This window comes from Heliangelus exortis, chromosome 1 (genome assembly GCF_036169615.1).
Source record: "Heliangelus exortis chromosome 1, bHelExo1.hap1, whole genome shotgun sequence".
NCBI lineage: Eukaryota > Metazoa > Chordata > Aves > Apodiformes > Trochilidae > Heliangelus > Heliangelus exortis.
The window spans coordinates 159,780,393-159,795,230 of NC_092422.1; the positions used below are offsets into that span (position 1 = coordinate 159,780,393).

Below are 14,838 nucleotides of genomic sequence, written 5' to 3' on the forward strand. Positions count from 1 at the left end.
CATACACATCTACTAGCATGTCTTCATGGAGTTTTTATTTTTTAGTTTGAAAATGTAGGTCAGTGATAGAGCATAAGTCACACCATGCTCTAATATGTAGGTCAGGAAAACTGTACCAAGGAAAGTGAAAAAAAAAAAAAAGGAAATTTTACAACTGCTTCCAGCAGGAAAAGGCCATGATGGGAATTGGGCTTTTGAATGGGATATCCTCTCCTGATCCAACGGCCCGGGATGGGATGCCCAGCAGTTTGCAGCCAAGAATAACAGGAGGATCAGAGAAGGGGAAAGGGGGGAGAGAAGGGGAGGGCAGGGGGTCTGACCATCTCAAATGACCCTCCGTTAGAGATTTATAAAAAGGGCTGTTACAAGCTCATTTTTCATGATTTTTAATCCCTCCTTCTTACGATGCTGAGCCAAGGGTTTTTGTGGAGAATCTGACTCACAAGGCTTGCAGCTGGAAAGAGAGGATTGATAGCAGCAGCTCAGCAGGCAGAACCACGTCTGGAGAGATGGGAGGGGAGCAGCAAAGCCACTGCTTTTCAACAACACCACAGTTGTCTTTGAAGGAAGGGGGGAAGAATGGGAGGAGCACACAAAAAATATTAGGAAGGGGAAGAGGGTGGTTGGCCTATTATCACTGTTTCTGCTGCTGCCCTCAGGAGCTCCTAGGGAAGAGGATTTTTATAAACAGCGTTGTGTGCATGAAGGGGAAGTCTGCTTTGTGATTTCATTCAGGCTTAGCTGAAGGAGTGCTTGGGAGCAAGAAGATCCCTTACAAAGTTTGATGTCCTAGATCATGTTTGTCTCTCTTTATTTTTATCTGTAAATTGAGGGAAGTAAGAGGGCTTTTTCAAAAAACAAACAAACCAACCTGTGTGTCTGTGTGTCTCGCCTTATTCCCTTTGGGGGAAAAAAAAAAAGAAAAAAGTATTTATGAAGGGTGGAGTGAAGAAAGACATTTGGGCAAGAGGACTTGCCAACCACTGAGGCAGACAAGGTTCTCATCTCCAGACCATGAAGTACTTTATAGAGAGGGAGCTTTTTGTTGGACCTTGACTGCAGTCAGGACCCTTGTGCTGCCAAGTCTGATATCTGAGCAGGAGAAGGGAGGAGCAGGAGGGATGCTTGTACTATGTCTCAGCCTTGGTGCATTCCCTCGTTATATTGGCTGGGACTTCTTTAGGCAGGAGGGTGTTAAAGCTGTTTGGTATTAAAACCAAAGCTCTTTTTCCAGTTGGCTTTTTATACCTGTCAGTCAATACTTCATTAGCATGTTCCATAGCAGATGCTGATGAGGCACAAGGGGTGCCCATGTCCTGTTACATCCCTCCACCATCCCTCTGACAGTCTGGAGCCTTATTTTTTAAATATCCTTTTCCCAAGATAATAAAGGAAGGGCTATTGACATAATTAAACTCTTAACGTGAGTTGCCTGTGTGTCTTCACTCTGAATGGGAGGAACATCTCCCTTGCTGTTAATTAGAAGGGGTCTCTCCTCAATATCTGCTGCAAACTGATGTGTACAGCTGGTTCCTTTCTACTTCATTTTTAATTAAGGGATCTGATGATACATTTATCACACTGTGCAGGGAAAGGGAACTTGCACACTGGCGCTGATCTTTCCAGAGCCCTCTCTCTGCTGAGCATTGCTTACAGTAAATGAATCCCTGACAGATAAAGCACTTGGCTTCCCTGATCATAGTGGCATTACTGTCAGCCAAGCAGAGGAATATACCCACGTTAGACAGAAATAGGAAAGCATTTGCTGCATCTTCATTTGGACATTTTCAGGCTGCTTCATGCTTTTCTGCCACATGATTTGAATGCATATGGAGGAGGGTATGTGATTGTCTGTGCCATTGTAACAAATTAAGGAAGGTAAACTCCAGGCTGCAGCCTTGCTTCTATTTCAGGCCAGGATCTGGGAATGCCCATCAGTGCTTCTTATACCCTACTGTGCAGGCAAAGGATGACTGAACTGCACCCTCCAGCAGGTCCAGGCTGTCTAGACACCTGAAGGACCAGGAATGTGAAACAACAAGTGTCTGTGTTATAGTTTGGACAGAGTCAGAAGGGTTGGATTCCACAAGACTTGGCTCTTCCCAGGAGACTGCCTCCTGTCCCTCAGCTCCTTGCCATTCCACACCAACAATTCACTTGTGGTAGATCATCTTCCCCATCCATACCTTACTATCACCTCTGAGCTTCCCCTGTAAAACTCCCAGTTCTGCCCTGGAGCCCCTCTGTCTCTTTCCTGGGCTTTGCATGCTCTCCTCTCTCCTTCCTACTCTTTTCCCCAGACATCCCAGTCCTGGATACTTCACACAGGTTGGTCCATATTCCCAGGCTCACACTTGTCCTGCTCTCCTTCCTGTGCTCTCTGAGTCCCAAACCCACACTGAGCTCTGTGTGACCCCTCAGCTCTCACCTCCGTGACATCTCCCTGACTGTTCCCATCGGGGCTGCCCCCATGGCTTGTTCAGCACAATTCATGACCTGCTTGCCCTTCCTGCCTCTTGGTTAGGTCAACACAGGGAAACCATAGTTGGCCTTCCTGTCACAATTCCATGGGGTAAGGAACCAGGTAGTGTTCAGATGAAGAGTGTTTTCCCAGGAGGTAAATAACCAGTGTGCTTCAGCTGCTGTTGCTGGAGTGGTTACTTTGCCTTTCCAACTCTTTGGCTTATCTATAGTTCCCAGGGCTAATCTTGGAGCTTTTGAAAGGTTCAGTTGTATTCCACTCAGGATCCTGAAGCAGCAGCGTGGTTCCTTTCCTCCTGGTTCCTCCTGAACCAGGAGCAAAGGCAGCTGTGGCTGTGGAGCTAATTGACAGATGTTTTGGACTAGCTGTATCCAGTCTCAGTGCTTTAACTCCAAGTTGCACCCTTACATAACTAAATGTGGACCCAAATCACTTCTGAAAGTAGGACACAGGCACCTAAATCACTGACAGCTTTTTTGGAGGTGCTTACTTGTTGTCTTTTTTAGGAGTCTGTGGCTAAATGAATGTGGTATAAAATATGTAGCCCTGATTTTCCTCTCTCAAGTCTCTTTTGCAAAATGGGGAAAAGTGACCTGAAGGTGATGGACTGGTACTGGTGTAAATGGAGGTAATGGTTTTTACTGAGGTAAAATGGAGTCAACATCCAAGCCTGCATTGATCTGGTTTGGCTCCCTGGCTTTGCATGAGAAAGCACAAGCAGAAATACCATGGAGGATAGAAACATGGATTCTGAGACTCTGAAAAGCTGAAGGCAATGTGAGGGGAAAAAATGCAATCAGCATTATCTGAATATCCTAAAAACGTATTAAAATTGAAGGTGTGGTCACTGAGTAGTTTGGTGGTGTGTGTATGCATTTGTATATTCATCTGCAAATACCCATATCTTCCAACACTGTGTGAAATGATGGTGTTGCATCCAGGCTGGACTGTGCTCCAGGCACTTTATTGGCAGATCATCCTGAAAGGCTTGATTTCAAACACTGAATTTTACCCAAAGTGTCTTAGGAATTTCAGTGGAACCAATCCTGCATTTGTAAATTAACCACAAATATATGTAAGCATTGGCAAGCTTGGAGCCAAGTCATTTACCATAGGGAGTGAAATGGGTCAGGGAAATCACATTCAAACCAGACTTAGGAGCAAGGAACAGCTATTTTACATCTGCTTCATACAAAAGGTAGAAGAGCCAATTGAGGGAGGTGATTCTCCCCATCTACTCTGCTTTTATGACACTTGGATACTGTGTCCAGCTCTGGAGTCCCCAACATAAGAAGGACATAGAGGTCCTTGAGTGTGTCCAGAGGACAGCCACAAAAATTATCAGAGAGCTGAAGCAGAAGATAGGCTGAGGAAGTTGGGGTTCAGCCTGGAGAAGAGGAGGCTTATAGGGACTTTTCCAATACCTGAAAAAGCTGGGATAGGACTCTTTGAACAGGTGTGTAGCAAGAGGACAAGGGGCAATATCCCTTCGAAGAGGGGAGATTTAGGTTAGACATTAGGAGAAAATTCTTTCCTGCGAGGGTGGTGAGACACTGGAACAGGTTGCCCAGAGGTGTTGAGGATGCCCCCTCCCTGGAAGGGTTCAAGACCAGGGGCCTTGAGCAACCTGGTCTAGTGAAAGATATTCCTGCCCATGCAAGGGTATTGGAATTAGATGATCTTTAAGGTGCCTTCCAACCCTATCCATTCTATGATTCTTAGAGTCCTACAGTGCAAAGCTGTGGAGAATCAAGTCAGCTTGATTTTCCTGCCTTTCACTAAATCAGACTTCTCAGGTAACCTCAAGGGCCACATCCCCAGCTGCTGGGCAATGTGTGCCAATAAGTGAATGTCATGTCTGGGGACCTGTGCACCAAACTTAACCTCATGTCCTTCAGGTGTAGTAAATACTGGTTTATATTGCTGTAAAAGGTGGGAAGAATTGGTTTTCTCACCAAAGGGCTGAAAAATTTAAGAAAACATTGTAACTGCAGTCAGCCTGGAAACACCATGATGGAAACTTTCCTCTAGCATTCTAGCATTTATAAAGCATGTTTCCAGTTTATCAGTGCAATGGCTCTAACCTCTCTGTGTTTAAACCCAACTTCATTAGCAGAGTTTAGAGGTCTGTTACTTTGCAACAAGTGCTGAGGTATCTGAAAAAATGGTACCTTTTCTCCAGATGCCAAAGAAATTCAAGTGTGTTCAGAGTCCTGAACAAATCTTTGGGTTGATTTGACATAAACCAGTTTAATTGAAATGGTCTAAGCAGCGAGTCTTTCCTGGTCTCTCTCCTTTGAGCTGGAATATATTTGGAGCTGCTCATGCCAACAGATCATCAGGCAGCCCTGGGGAGCTGGCAGCTTTGGCAGGGAACTGCAGAGCAGCTGTGGACAGGCTGCCCTCATCTCTTTACAGGCATGGCTGCAGCTACAAGAGGATGTGTGCATGCAGACTAAGGGCTGCAGTTATTGAAGTGTCCAAATATGTAGACTGCAGTGTCTCTGTACCTCTAGTTGACCCCTTCAGATGACTAAACAGTGTCAGAAAATGGTCTGAATTGACTCCTGACACCCATAGGTAAGGTACAAGTCAGGCTTCTTTCTGCAGACACACTGTTAGGCTTCTCAGGAGGTGCTTGTGAGAGCAGATGTCAAGCCAGGAGAAACTTCTGGGGTTTGCAACGTGGTAATTTACAGCCTTCACCCAGAGGTCATGGGGAACCAAAAGCTTGGGCAGAGAGTGATGCTACACTCTCACTGGGCCAAGGGGGAGTCAAGAGGAAGCCCTCTTCTCTCTGTTTTTTGCTGCTTCGTACAGATGAATAGTCAAAATAATACTTCTTCCTCAAAGCAGCAGTCCACAGCCTCCCTCCCTGCCCAGCCAGGCACACCCTTTCTCTGTAACGGCTGAAACTATGTCAGACAGACCTTAAATCTCAACTCTTTCTTAACTGATTCATGCATTAATTGCTCCTCAGTAGGAATATCTTCATGAGGTTTTACAGTTTTTTTGGGGCTGCCCATGTGCTTCCTTTCCTGGTTTCCCCAAGAGCCTTGTCAGCACAAATGGCTCTGTCCTACTCCTCCCTCCTTGGGGTAAAAGTTAAGGAAAATGGCTTCATGCCTCTGAGTGAAGACCTTGACAGAGCCTGGAGAGGTACACACATGCTGCTTAGGTTAATATGAGTTCAGTCTGCTGAATCAGCAATGCCATGCCATGAGAAAATTATAAAGTGTCCTATTATAACACTTTGCACTCCTGCTTCTGCCTTCACTCCCCTCCAGGCATCACAGCAGTTTGCTGCACAGCTAAAGCAAGCAGAGAACACGAGGTGTGCAACAGTCTGACCTCTTGACATCTGTGAATGCTTGGATATTGGAAACCAGCAGCCACCAGCCAGTAGTGCCTTCCTTCTCTACATTTCTCTGGTTTGACTTCGGTTGGATTATTCTGGTTTGGTCAGTGCTGAATATTTTCCCACCAGGAGCTCCTGGGGGTCTAATCATCAGCAGGAAAAGACATTGAGTCTGTTAGCACAGAATGAAAAGCAAAGAATTACACTCTTAAAAGCAGTTACAGTAATGTAAGAAGAAAAAGTGTATTTTATGCTTCTCATCCTGGGATATGCTCAAGATTGGCCTTGTAAAGAGTATGGCTCTACAAATACTCCCTTGTTTTTTGCTTGTTTTTTTTCTTCTTTGTTTTGTTTTAGTTTTTTGGGTTTTTTTTTTTTGGGTTTTTTTTTTTAACAACAGCAAAACACAAGAACTCAAATTCACTTGTCATCAGCTCTCAAAGAAGGTATTTCTTTCCTTTTATTTTCCCAGCTCTGAAAGAAGTGAGTTTTCCCATTAAGATACAGACCCAGCTGTCTAGTTCAGATTTGTCCTAAGTCTGGAGAAACATTAAGTTTCAGGAGGACATCAGAGGATGCCAGATTCCTGCAGCCAGAAAACCAAGTAAGCTGTTTTTTGTAGCCTTAGGGTATTTGCTGAGGAGGGAAAGCCCTTGATTTGGTCTTTGATGTTATGTATTACTTCTACTCTACCCCTGTGTACTTTCCAGTACATTTTTAGTGCATAAAAATGATACAATTGGAGCTGGGACAAAGAGAATAGGATTCACCAGTCACTACCCCTCAGTTCTTAGCTCTTTGATGGTTAAATGAGTGCTTTGTGTTGGCATTGCTGTTGCTAAAAGGAGAAGTTGCATTCCCAGAAAAGCCTACGTGGGGTGTCCATTAGAGCATTTCTGAAGGTGCAATAGTTTTGACCTTGCCATGAAGACAACCTGGGCATCTTACCTGGGAGGTGCTTGTACAGCTCACATTAGGGTCTCCTATTCTCCTTGTTAGAAAAAGCAGTGGTGACAGATGCTGCTCTGACTGGAGATCCTGAGCTGGTGAATAGGTGTCATGACCCTTCTGAGCTGTTCCAGATCAGCCTCCCAGCCCAGGCTCTGGAGCTTGGCTGGACTTCAGGCAGATACCTGGGGTTCCTCAGCTGCCTTTCACAGCCTGGGTTATCAATGTCCTGGCCAGACCCGAAATGTAGATCACTGAGGAGCTTGGCTGGTAAATAGCAGGGTAGGGGAAAGGGTTGATTCAGTGTTTTAAACATCCCAGTGCCTAAATTCTGTCAGCATTTTGGCTTACCCTGTCTTCTCTGGTATAAAGATTTTACCATAGCTTTCATCTGTAGCATAGACTAAATAGAATATTTCCTTTACAAATTATTGTGTTTCAAAGTATTTCTTCTAATTACTAGATTTAGGTAGTTCCAGATGTGTGTGTATATGTATCTGCCTGTGCTGTAGTGCAAACACACATGTTTGCAAATAGATGCATGTATCCATATACAGGAATAACTGGGAGTTACTGATTTAGGTTGAATCTTTATAACTCATAGGTGGCTAATCAGCACAGACTGAATGCTGGGGATCTCCTCAACTGGAGACTTGGTTTTCTGAACAACTGAAATGCCCTGAGTGCTGCCAAACACCATTTCCCTGGGAAGCGACCTGCATTTTTCACCCCAGCAATCAATAACCTGTGGCCCACTCCCATGGAGCATGTGCCCATATTAGGGTTTTATACTTCAGTTGCATTTGTATCTCCATTGGATTTAAAGTTTGCATGACCGTGTGTAATATCCAAGCAAACACAAAAAGCTAATGGTATGAGCCCCACCTGGCCAGATTCACTATTCAGTGCCTGTGTGAATAATGGCATTATTGTGTCAGGCAGAGTTTACAATGGCAATTCAGAGCAGCTACAGGTGGCTTAGAAATCAAACAAAGAAAAGCCCGTTTACTCAGCCAGCTAACTAAAACATAGTTGCAATTCAGTATCAGCTGATGATCAGTTCTTTTAGATAAGCAGCCATCTGTCTCCCACCATGTGCTTTCAGTAAGTAAGGGTCCTCTGTGGGGAGCCTTAGAATCCCAAAGTGCTTTGGGATTTTCCTGGGATGTCTGCTTTGCTCTTCTCTTGTGGTATGGCTGGTAGGTTGGCTGCAGTCTTGATCCTGCTTTCAGGCTTCCTGGAGAAGACCCCACAACACTTGTGTGAAAAATCAGGAGGACAGGGACTCCCTGACCAAGTTGCATCAGTAGTGAGAAAGCAATTATTTGACTGAGTTGATGCAGGACTCCCTGCCCTCCTTTCACTGGAATATTGAGTATGTGCAATCCTGCACTGCAAAAGCAAAATGGTGTTTGTCAAGCACACATACAACAGACTCAAATACCAAAGTATCAGAACTAGAGGTACCTGTTCAAACCATGACCTGGTAGTGATGTGCTGTTGTGATAGCAGGTGTGATGGCTTGGGAGCTTCAACTGAGCTCGTGTTGCTGTGCCACTGCAGAGCCAAGCCAGGTGTTCCTGGTGGTGGAGGACCTTTAGCTAGAGGCAGCAGCACGTGTGGCAGTACCTTGGCTTGAAGTGACAGTGACAGCAATAGGAGCAGCTGCTGATACTACAATGTCCCTGATAAGGTCTCTGCAAGGAACATGCTGAGGCAGCATGCTGCCCTGCTCTTCTGGGCCTTTCCCTCCAGCCTTGTCCTTTCTCTGCATGTCTCAGCTCTCTACAGGTCTTTGTGTCAGTGTTGGGGGGACAAGCCCAGAGGCAGGCCACACTGCCCTTGCTATTCCCCTGCCTGCCAATATTCTTCTCTCCCTCTCTCCCCACAACAAGGCCCCAAAGTGGGGCAGAGCTGTTGGGGCCGACGTGCTGGGGACTGGGGATGTTGCGGGGCTTGCAAAGCCAGCTGGTTTGTCTGAGAGATGATTTGAGGGTCCTGCTTATGCATCAAGGTGCAACTTCCACCATGAAATCAAGGCTTGCAGGGACAGATCCTGGCATCATGGAGCGCAGACTAATTGGGGAGCTGAGGCTTAAAGTGAGGGAGGGGGAAAGACTGACCGTCCCTTTTGGATCTTCTCAGTGCATTGGGGATCCTTTAGGAGTAGCAAATAAGAAATACAAACGCAGAAGAAACTTTTGGCAAGGCACAAGTTCTCAGAAGTCATCTCTGTTCAGGAACGTCGGCTTTATGCTGGTGAGTGCCTCAGCCCACACACAGTACTGTACTTTGCCCCTATTACCACCTACTTAGTGTGGAACAGAAGCCTAAAGCCTGAATGAGATGCAGGGAGATAACAGAGCCAGCATACAGTCCGGTATGAACTGGTTGATATAAAGAGTCAGTATCTGCATTGGGAATTTCCACTGATAGAGTCACTGAGGTCCTTGTGTTTGTATGGTTATATGAGAGAAGCCTTTCTGCTTTCTGCACAGGAAACTAATGCAGTCACAGCAGACAGAGGGGTGAGAAACCTCTCATGCAGGCAAGAGGAAGGAAGGCTGAGTTGTGAGAGCATTAGGTCTGGAGAGTCACTGAGTGACCTTGGACAAGTCACTTAGACATCTGAGTTTCTGTTCCCTATGGGTTATTGGGTAAACAGGACTGCCCTGCCTCATGGGAGTGTTGTCAGGATAAATATGGCAGAGATCTGGGGGTGGCACAGCCTCAAATCTAGTTGTCATGCAACCCCTGCCTGTGTCACAGTGTACAGTTCTCCTACAGCACCTTTCCTGTTTGAATACCAAATGATGTGCTAGACATCACTTACTTTAACCTTCAAAATATTTCTGGGAGTTAGCTGTTATCCCCTAATATAGTGAAGATAATAGCAGGGTGGTGACTTTCTGAGAAAGCAGGATTAAATTCAGTTTACCTTACTCTCAGTGCTGTCCCTTTAAAACAGGAATTGCCTTTCTTAGGGATCAAGCTCTGGTGTTTTGTTTCTTTTTTTGATTGATGGGGTTAGTTGCCCTTTTACTCTCATACCTTTTGAGAAGAGGGAAAACAGCCTGAGTAGAAGGGTTAGACTCAAAGATGTTGTGAAGGACAGTACTGCTTTCCACCTTTAGGACTTGACTGCAGAGGTAGCTTATACCCAGATGTAGATGTTGTCCCTAAAACCAAGGTTTCCATGCATGAGCTCCCACACCAAATGTCACAGTACCCTCAGCACTGGCTGGAGGATTCAGACAGACTGAGCTGTTACTCTCATTTGCATGTATCCTATGTATATGGAAAATGAATACTTAATTACTAGAATCCTTATAGTCCCACAATGTCTTCCTTCAGTTTTCTGCTGCATGTGCTTAAATCAGGCCTATTCCCCTCCCAAGAACCTTGTAAAAAAATAACAGAATGGCTTAGTGTTCTGTAGCGTGAAGAACCATGGGCTAAACCCATAGAATCCAGTTGACCCATATAGGAGAAAGAAAATTTGAGGACACAGAAGCCTTGAAAGACTGTTAGAGGGAATGTGGTCCTGGGAGAATCCACACTGGAAGACACCTCTGGAGATCATCTGGTCCAGCTGTCTTGCCCAGAGCAGGGTCAGTTCAGAGGCACATCTCATTAGGTTTTGAATATCTCAAAATGAGAAAGACTTTAGACTTTTTAAAATTTAAACTTTCATGTCTGAGCAAAACTACATCAGATTACATGAGTTACCTTTGCAGTATCTTAATTTGAATTCAGCAGAAGGTGATAGTGGGCAAAATAGTTTTGATATCTGGCAGCCATTAGGAGACCAGCAAATGAATGTTGTTTGGCTTAACCTGATCTCCAGTGGATAACTGATTAGGTAGGTTGACAACCCATGGACTGGATGGGCAGGGAAAAGAAATTCTAACTTCATCCTAGACTCAACCCCCTCAAAGAGGATGGCAGTGGGATGGCAAGGTGATCTGGATTGCATTCTTCCTGGGTGCCTACCTTGGAAAGACGGAGCAGCCTTAATGATGCTCCTCACTAGCAGCTCTCCCCAGGGCTGCAGTTGTGCAACATGTCACAAGGAGAAGAAAAATAAATGCTTTTTATATCTCCTCACCCATCTGCACTTCCTTCTTCTGGACCAGTACTGCAAACAAAATTATCAGAAGCATCATGTTGGCAGTATTTTTAGTAAACAGCAAGAAACTCATGTGAACTTGTTCCTCCTTCTCTTTGTCCTTGTCCCCTTTGTATACAACAGATTTTTCTGAGCAGAACCTTTTGAGGTTCCCCTATTTCTGCATTCCAGACAAAACAGCCTGACTATAACATTGCAGGCCTAGAGCTGACCAAAGAGGCAATTGCTCTCTAGGTCAAGGGAATCATTTCCCCCTCCTATGCTAAGTACTTCGCCAGGTTAGGATTCCTGGAGTTCCATGGATTGGCTTGCTGCTGGGTCATAAATGGCTCAATACACAATGGCTGGCAAAGGAAGATGAGGAAATTCACAGGGGAGTACAGGGAAAAAAAATAGAAAGTGTGTTTATTAATGAGGAATGTTCCCAAAGGTTTCCAAATTATCCAAAAATAGGTGCATGCATTCCTGAGGACAGTGAAAATGTGGGTGGCAAGATCCTCCCAATGCTGTTTGGGGATAATAAGGATGGAGGTGGAAAATAAATTGGAAAATGTATTTTCATTCATTTCCCTGGCTTAAGCAAGAAACAACTCTTGACTTTTATCCTGCAGCATCTCAAGAGCATTGCTGCTGACATCTGTGTTCAAAGACTGGTTTGCACTTTGCTGTCAGCTGAGGTCTCCCCCCAGCCATACTGAAGGCTGGGCTGGGCTGGTTCCTCCCTGGTGCTTTCAAAATACAGACTGTGTAGGTCCTGTAATCTCTCTCTTCTTCTCTGTTTCCTAAACTCAGTTTCTTCTGGTTTTAGTTGCCACTTAAACAATATTCTGTTTTTATAATCACATCTACAGACTCAGCCATAAGGTTCCTGATGCGGATGATCTTTGCTGCTCACCTCTGTCCCACCTTTATGATGGGAAATGTCATTTTGGTGGTCTTCCTTTTCCTTCTTACCTTTTCCTTCCCATTCCCCCAGTTCAGAGTGATATCTAGTGCTTGGGACAACTGCTGGAGAGTCTTGTGCTTGGGACATCTTCTGCAGGGCTTTGCTACTTCTCTGCTCTCTGCTGCCACAGCCACACGCTTTATATAAATAAGTGCCAAGTTTTGACTCAGAAATGTGGTACCTGGACTGGACATGGCCTTGGGCTAGAGAAATATATCAAGAGAGGCTGAAGGTGGACCTTGGCTTGCAGCTCATTCTCATCTCCTGTCCTACATCCAGCTCCCTTTGAAGTTGATGGAGAACTTTCCCTGATTTTACTGTGAGTCAGGCTAATGCTTAAATAGAGTATGATTTCCTCTCCCTTTTGATCATAGTTTTCAAGGTACATGTTCCTGCACTTCACCAAAGAGGTTTTCTGGCATGGAATCTCTCTTTTATTTTGCAGAGGTGGTAGCTGTTTATAAATAGTGAACTTAGTCTGGGCTAAGGTCTTTATTGCTGTTTGATGATTTTTTTCATGTTCCCTTGATTGTTTTTGAGTAAAGAAAAAGTTTTGAATAAAGAAAACCAAAAAAGTAATTACTGAGTATTTCCCCACATTTCACAAACTTCCTTTTTGAGTCATTGTTTGTGATCCCTCCCTGGGAACTTAGTTCTGATTTGTTCTTCTTTCTTGCTGACCTGGTGCGAAATATTTTGAAATCTGCAGGATAATTTAACCAAGGTACATTTTTAGCCCAGCCCTGCATCTGTTATCATAATAACTTTTAGAACAGGCTATTGCTAAATCTCTTGGGTAACTTCTAAAATGAACATTCAGTTACCTTTGTCTGTGATTTTCAGAAATTAGCATGGATTTTTCAAGAAGGGTCTATTTAGCATTCTTTTGAGATACTCTTTACATATGGTGACTAATTTTAAAAGAAATAAAGAAAATAGTCTATGTTGTATGGGCAGGGGGCTGAGAGACTTGCTTGGAGACTGCTATTCTTTATGAAACCTACTGTCTCCAAAAGTTTCAAAAGCACTGTGTGCTGTGGCTCTGTATGTCATTTATTCTTCTCATGGCTGTCCTCACATGAAGAAGTCTTGCATGGCCATCCTCATATCACCAAGTCTTGCAAAACCATCTTCAAAAACTAGTTATGAGTTTATGAGGCTGTCTCTTTTCATGCCTGTGGCCCAAGAATTAAAGGCAGTGGTAAGATCTCAGTCATCCTTCCCATTGAGAGGATCTACAGGTTTCTTTCAGCTGAGCAGGGTGAATAGTGAGAAACACAGGTATATTTGAAAACTATCAGTCAAACCTTGCTGAGTGAGATTGGTCCCTTCCCAGTAGTGCATCTCAGCTGGAAGAAAGAAGGCAGCCTGGTCGAGAGGAGATCCTTTTGGAAAGATGCCTCTGTGGGAAGCTGGCAAAGACAGCAGCCAGCAGTTCTGTCTGCAGCTGAGTCAGTGACCCAGTGAGCCCACCAGCACAGTGGTGTGGGAGGACAGGTTTACCAGAGCTGTCTTTTTTCTCCCAGTGTTGGGCCACTTGTTCTCCTCACGTCAGATTCCTCTCAGCACCTCATTTATTTCTGTTTGTTTCCCAGGTCTGTTTGAATCATTGCAGCAGCAATTTTCTGTGTTTTCCTCACTTGCAGTATGTGCCATCATGTGTCATGCACTGCTTTGCTTCATGCTGTCCTCTGGGCAGGATCTTCTGTGGCCAATCTGAGTGCCCAGTCAGCCTCTGGAGGCCTTCACCTCTTCCTAAGGGCTTCTGACTCAGCAGTTCAATTCGGAAATGGCAACGTGTGTGGTTGTGTTTCTGGGCCAAGGGGTGTTTCTTGGTTTCTTAAATTAGTTTTCTGTCATTTGAACAACCTTACTACATGAGTGCCTTCAAGGGATATTGTCAGCATTGGGCTAGCAATCAACCACAAGACCACTGCTTATGAGTTTTGGCTCTTCACAAAACAATGAGCCTAAAATATTGTGAGTCAGATTCTGTTACCTTTTTTCTTATTGTCTCATCCCATATGAATTTTCTCATAGTAAAGCCCATCTGAACTTGTATAAGGAAAACAATCTAAGAATCTTTAGGAGCAGCCCAGTTTTATCACCTAACTGTTAATCACCATCCTTCAGACTGATACTTAATGCTCAGTGAAGCATAGATACTACTAATACAAATAGACAAAAATCAGGTTACCTTATTTTGGTCCTGGTTTTTTTGGTATGTATTATAGATTGGTAGAGAGGAGATTTCAAGTGATGCAGCCCATGACATGTAGGCTTAAAATTATTTATATTCTTGTCCCAGATTCCTTGTCATTAAGCTACAAGGCTTTAAGAAATAAGAATATTATTTGCTTCTAGTGAAGACGATGAGAGTTTGCTTTTTGCAACTTCATTTTTTTATATCCTGCAGTTTAGCAATAAACTGATTTTCCAAGCTTACATTTTTTCCCCCAAATCACTTTAACGACTTCATGAGTCAGGATGGAGGGAGTGGTGGAGGTGCTTTAATGTGATACAGATTTGTGTTCAGTTTGGCTTTTATCTGAATCACTTTGAAATGGTACATATGAAGTATCTTACAATATCTGGGGTTTCTTTCATTAATCATGTTTTACATTCACATAAAAGTGAATCTTGTACCAAGTGGTTCATGTTTATGTGCACTGTAAAATTAACTGAGTAGTCACTGTAGAGAAATAAAGCATGTGCCTAAAATACAAATTAAAACCAAATTCCAAGTACTTCAGGTCCTAGCTTAGTATCTCTTTTTGGCATGCCTAACCATGAAAATCTTTTAAAACATGCTAGATTTGTCTTGTGTCCAGGTATAGTTCTGGTTTCTCCATAGAAGCCTTGCTATCTAAATGGGTTGCAGGGGGCAGACTATGCTTTAAATCTCAGATTATGCTTCAGCTCCTTAGCCCTTCTGTACCAGATTTGGGGAGGCAAAGGCCATGCCCTCTTCACAG

General features: G+C 44.1%; 1 long non-coding RNA gene across 1 annotated transcript in view; it reads left to right on the plus strand.

The window, feature by feature from the left end:
• Positions 1-14,610, plus strand: part of LOC139791294 (uncharacterized) — a 35,032-nt gene extending 20,422 nt beyond the window's left edge. The window contains exon 3 of the long non-coding RNA XR_011723871.1: positions 13,510-14,610. This is a non-coding gene — a long non-coding RNA (uncharacterized lncRNA). The remainder of the gene's footprint in view (positions 1-13,509) is intronic.
• Positions 14,611-14,838: the final 228 nt, after the last annotated feature.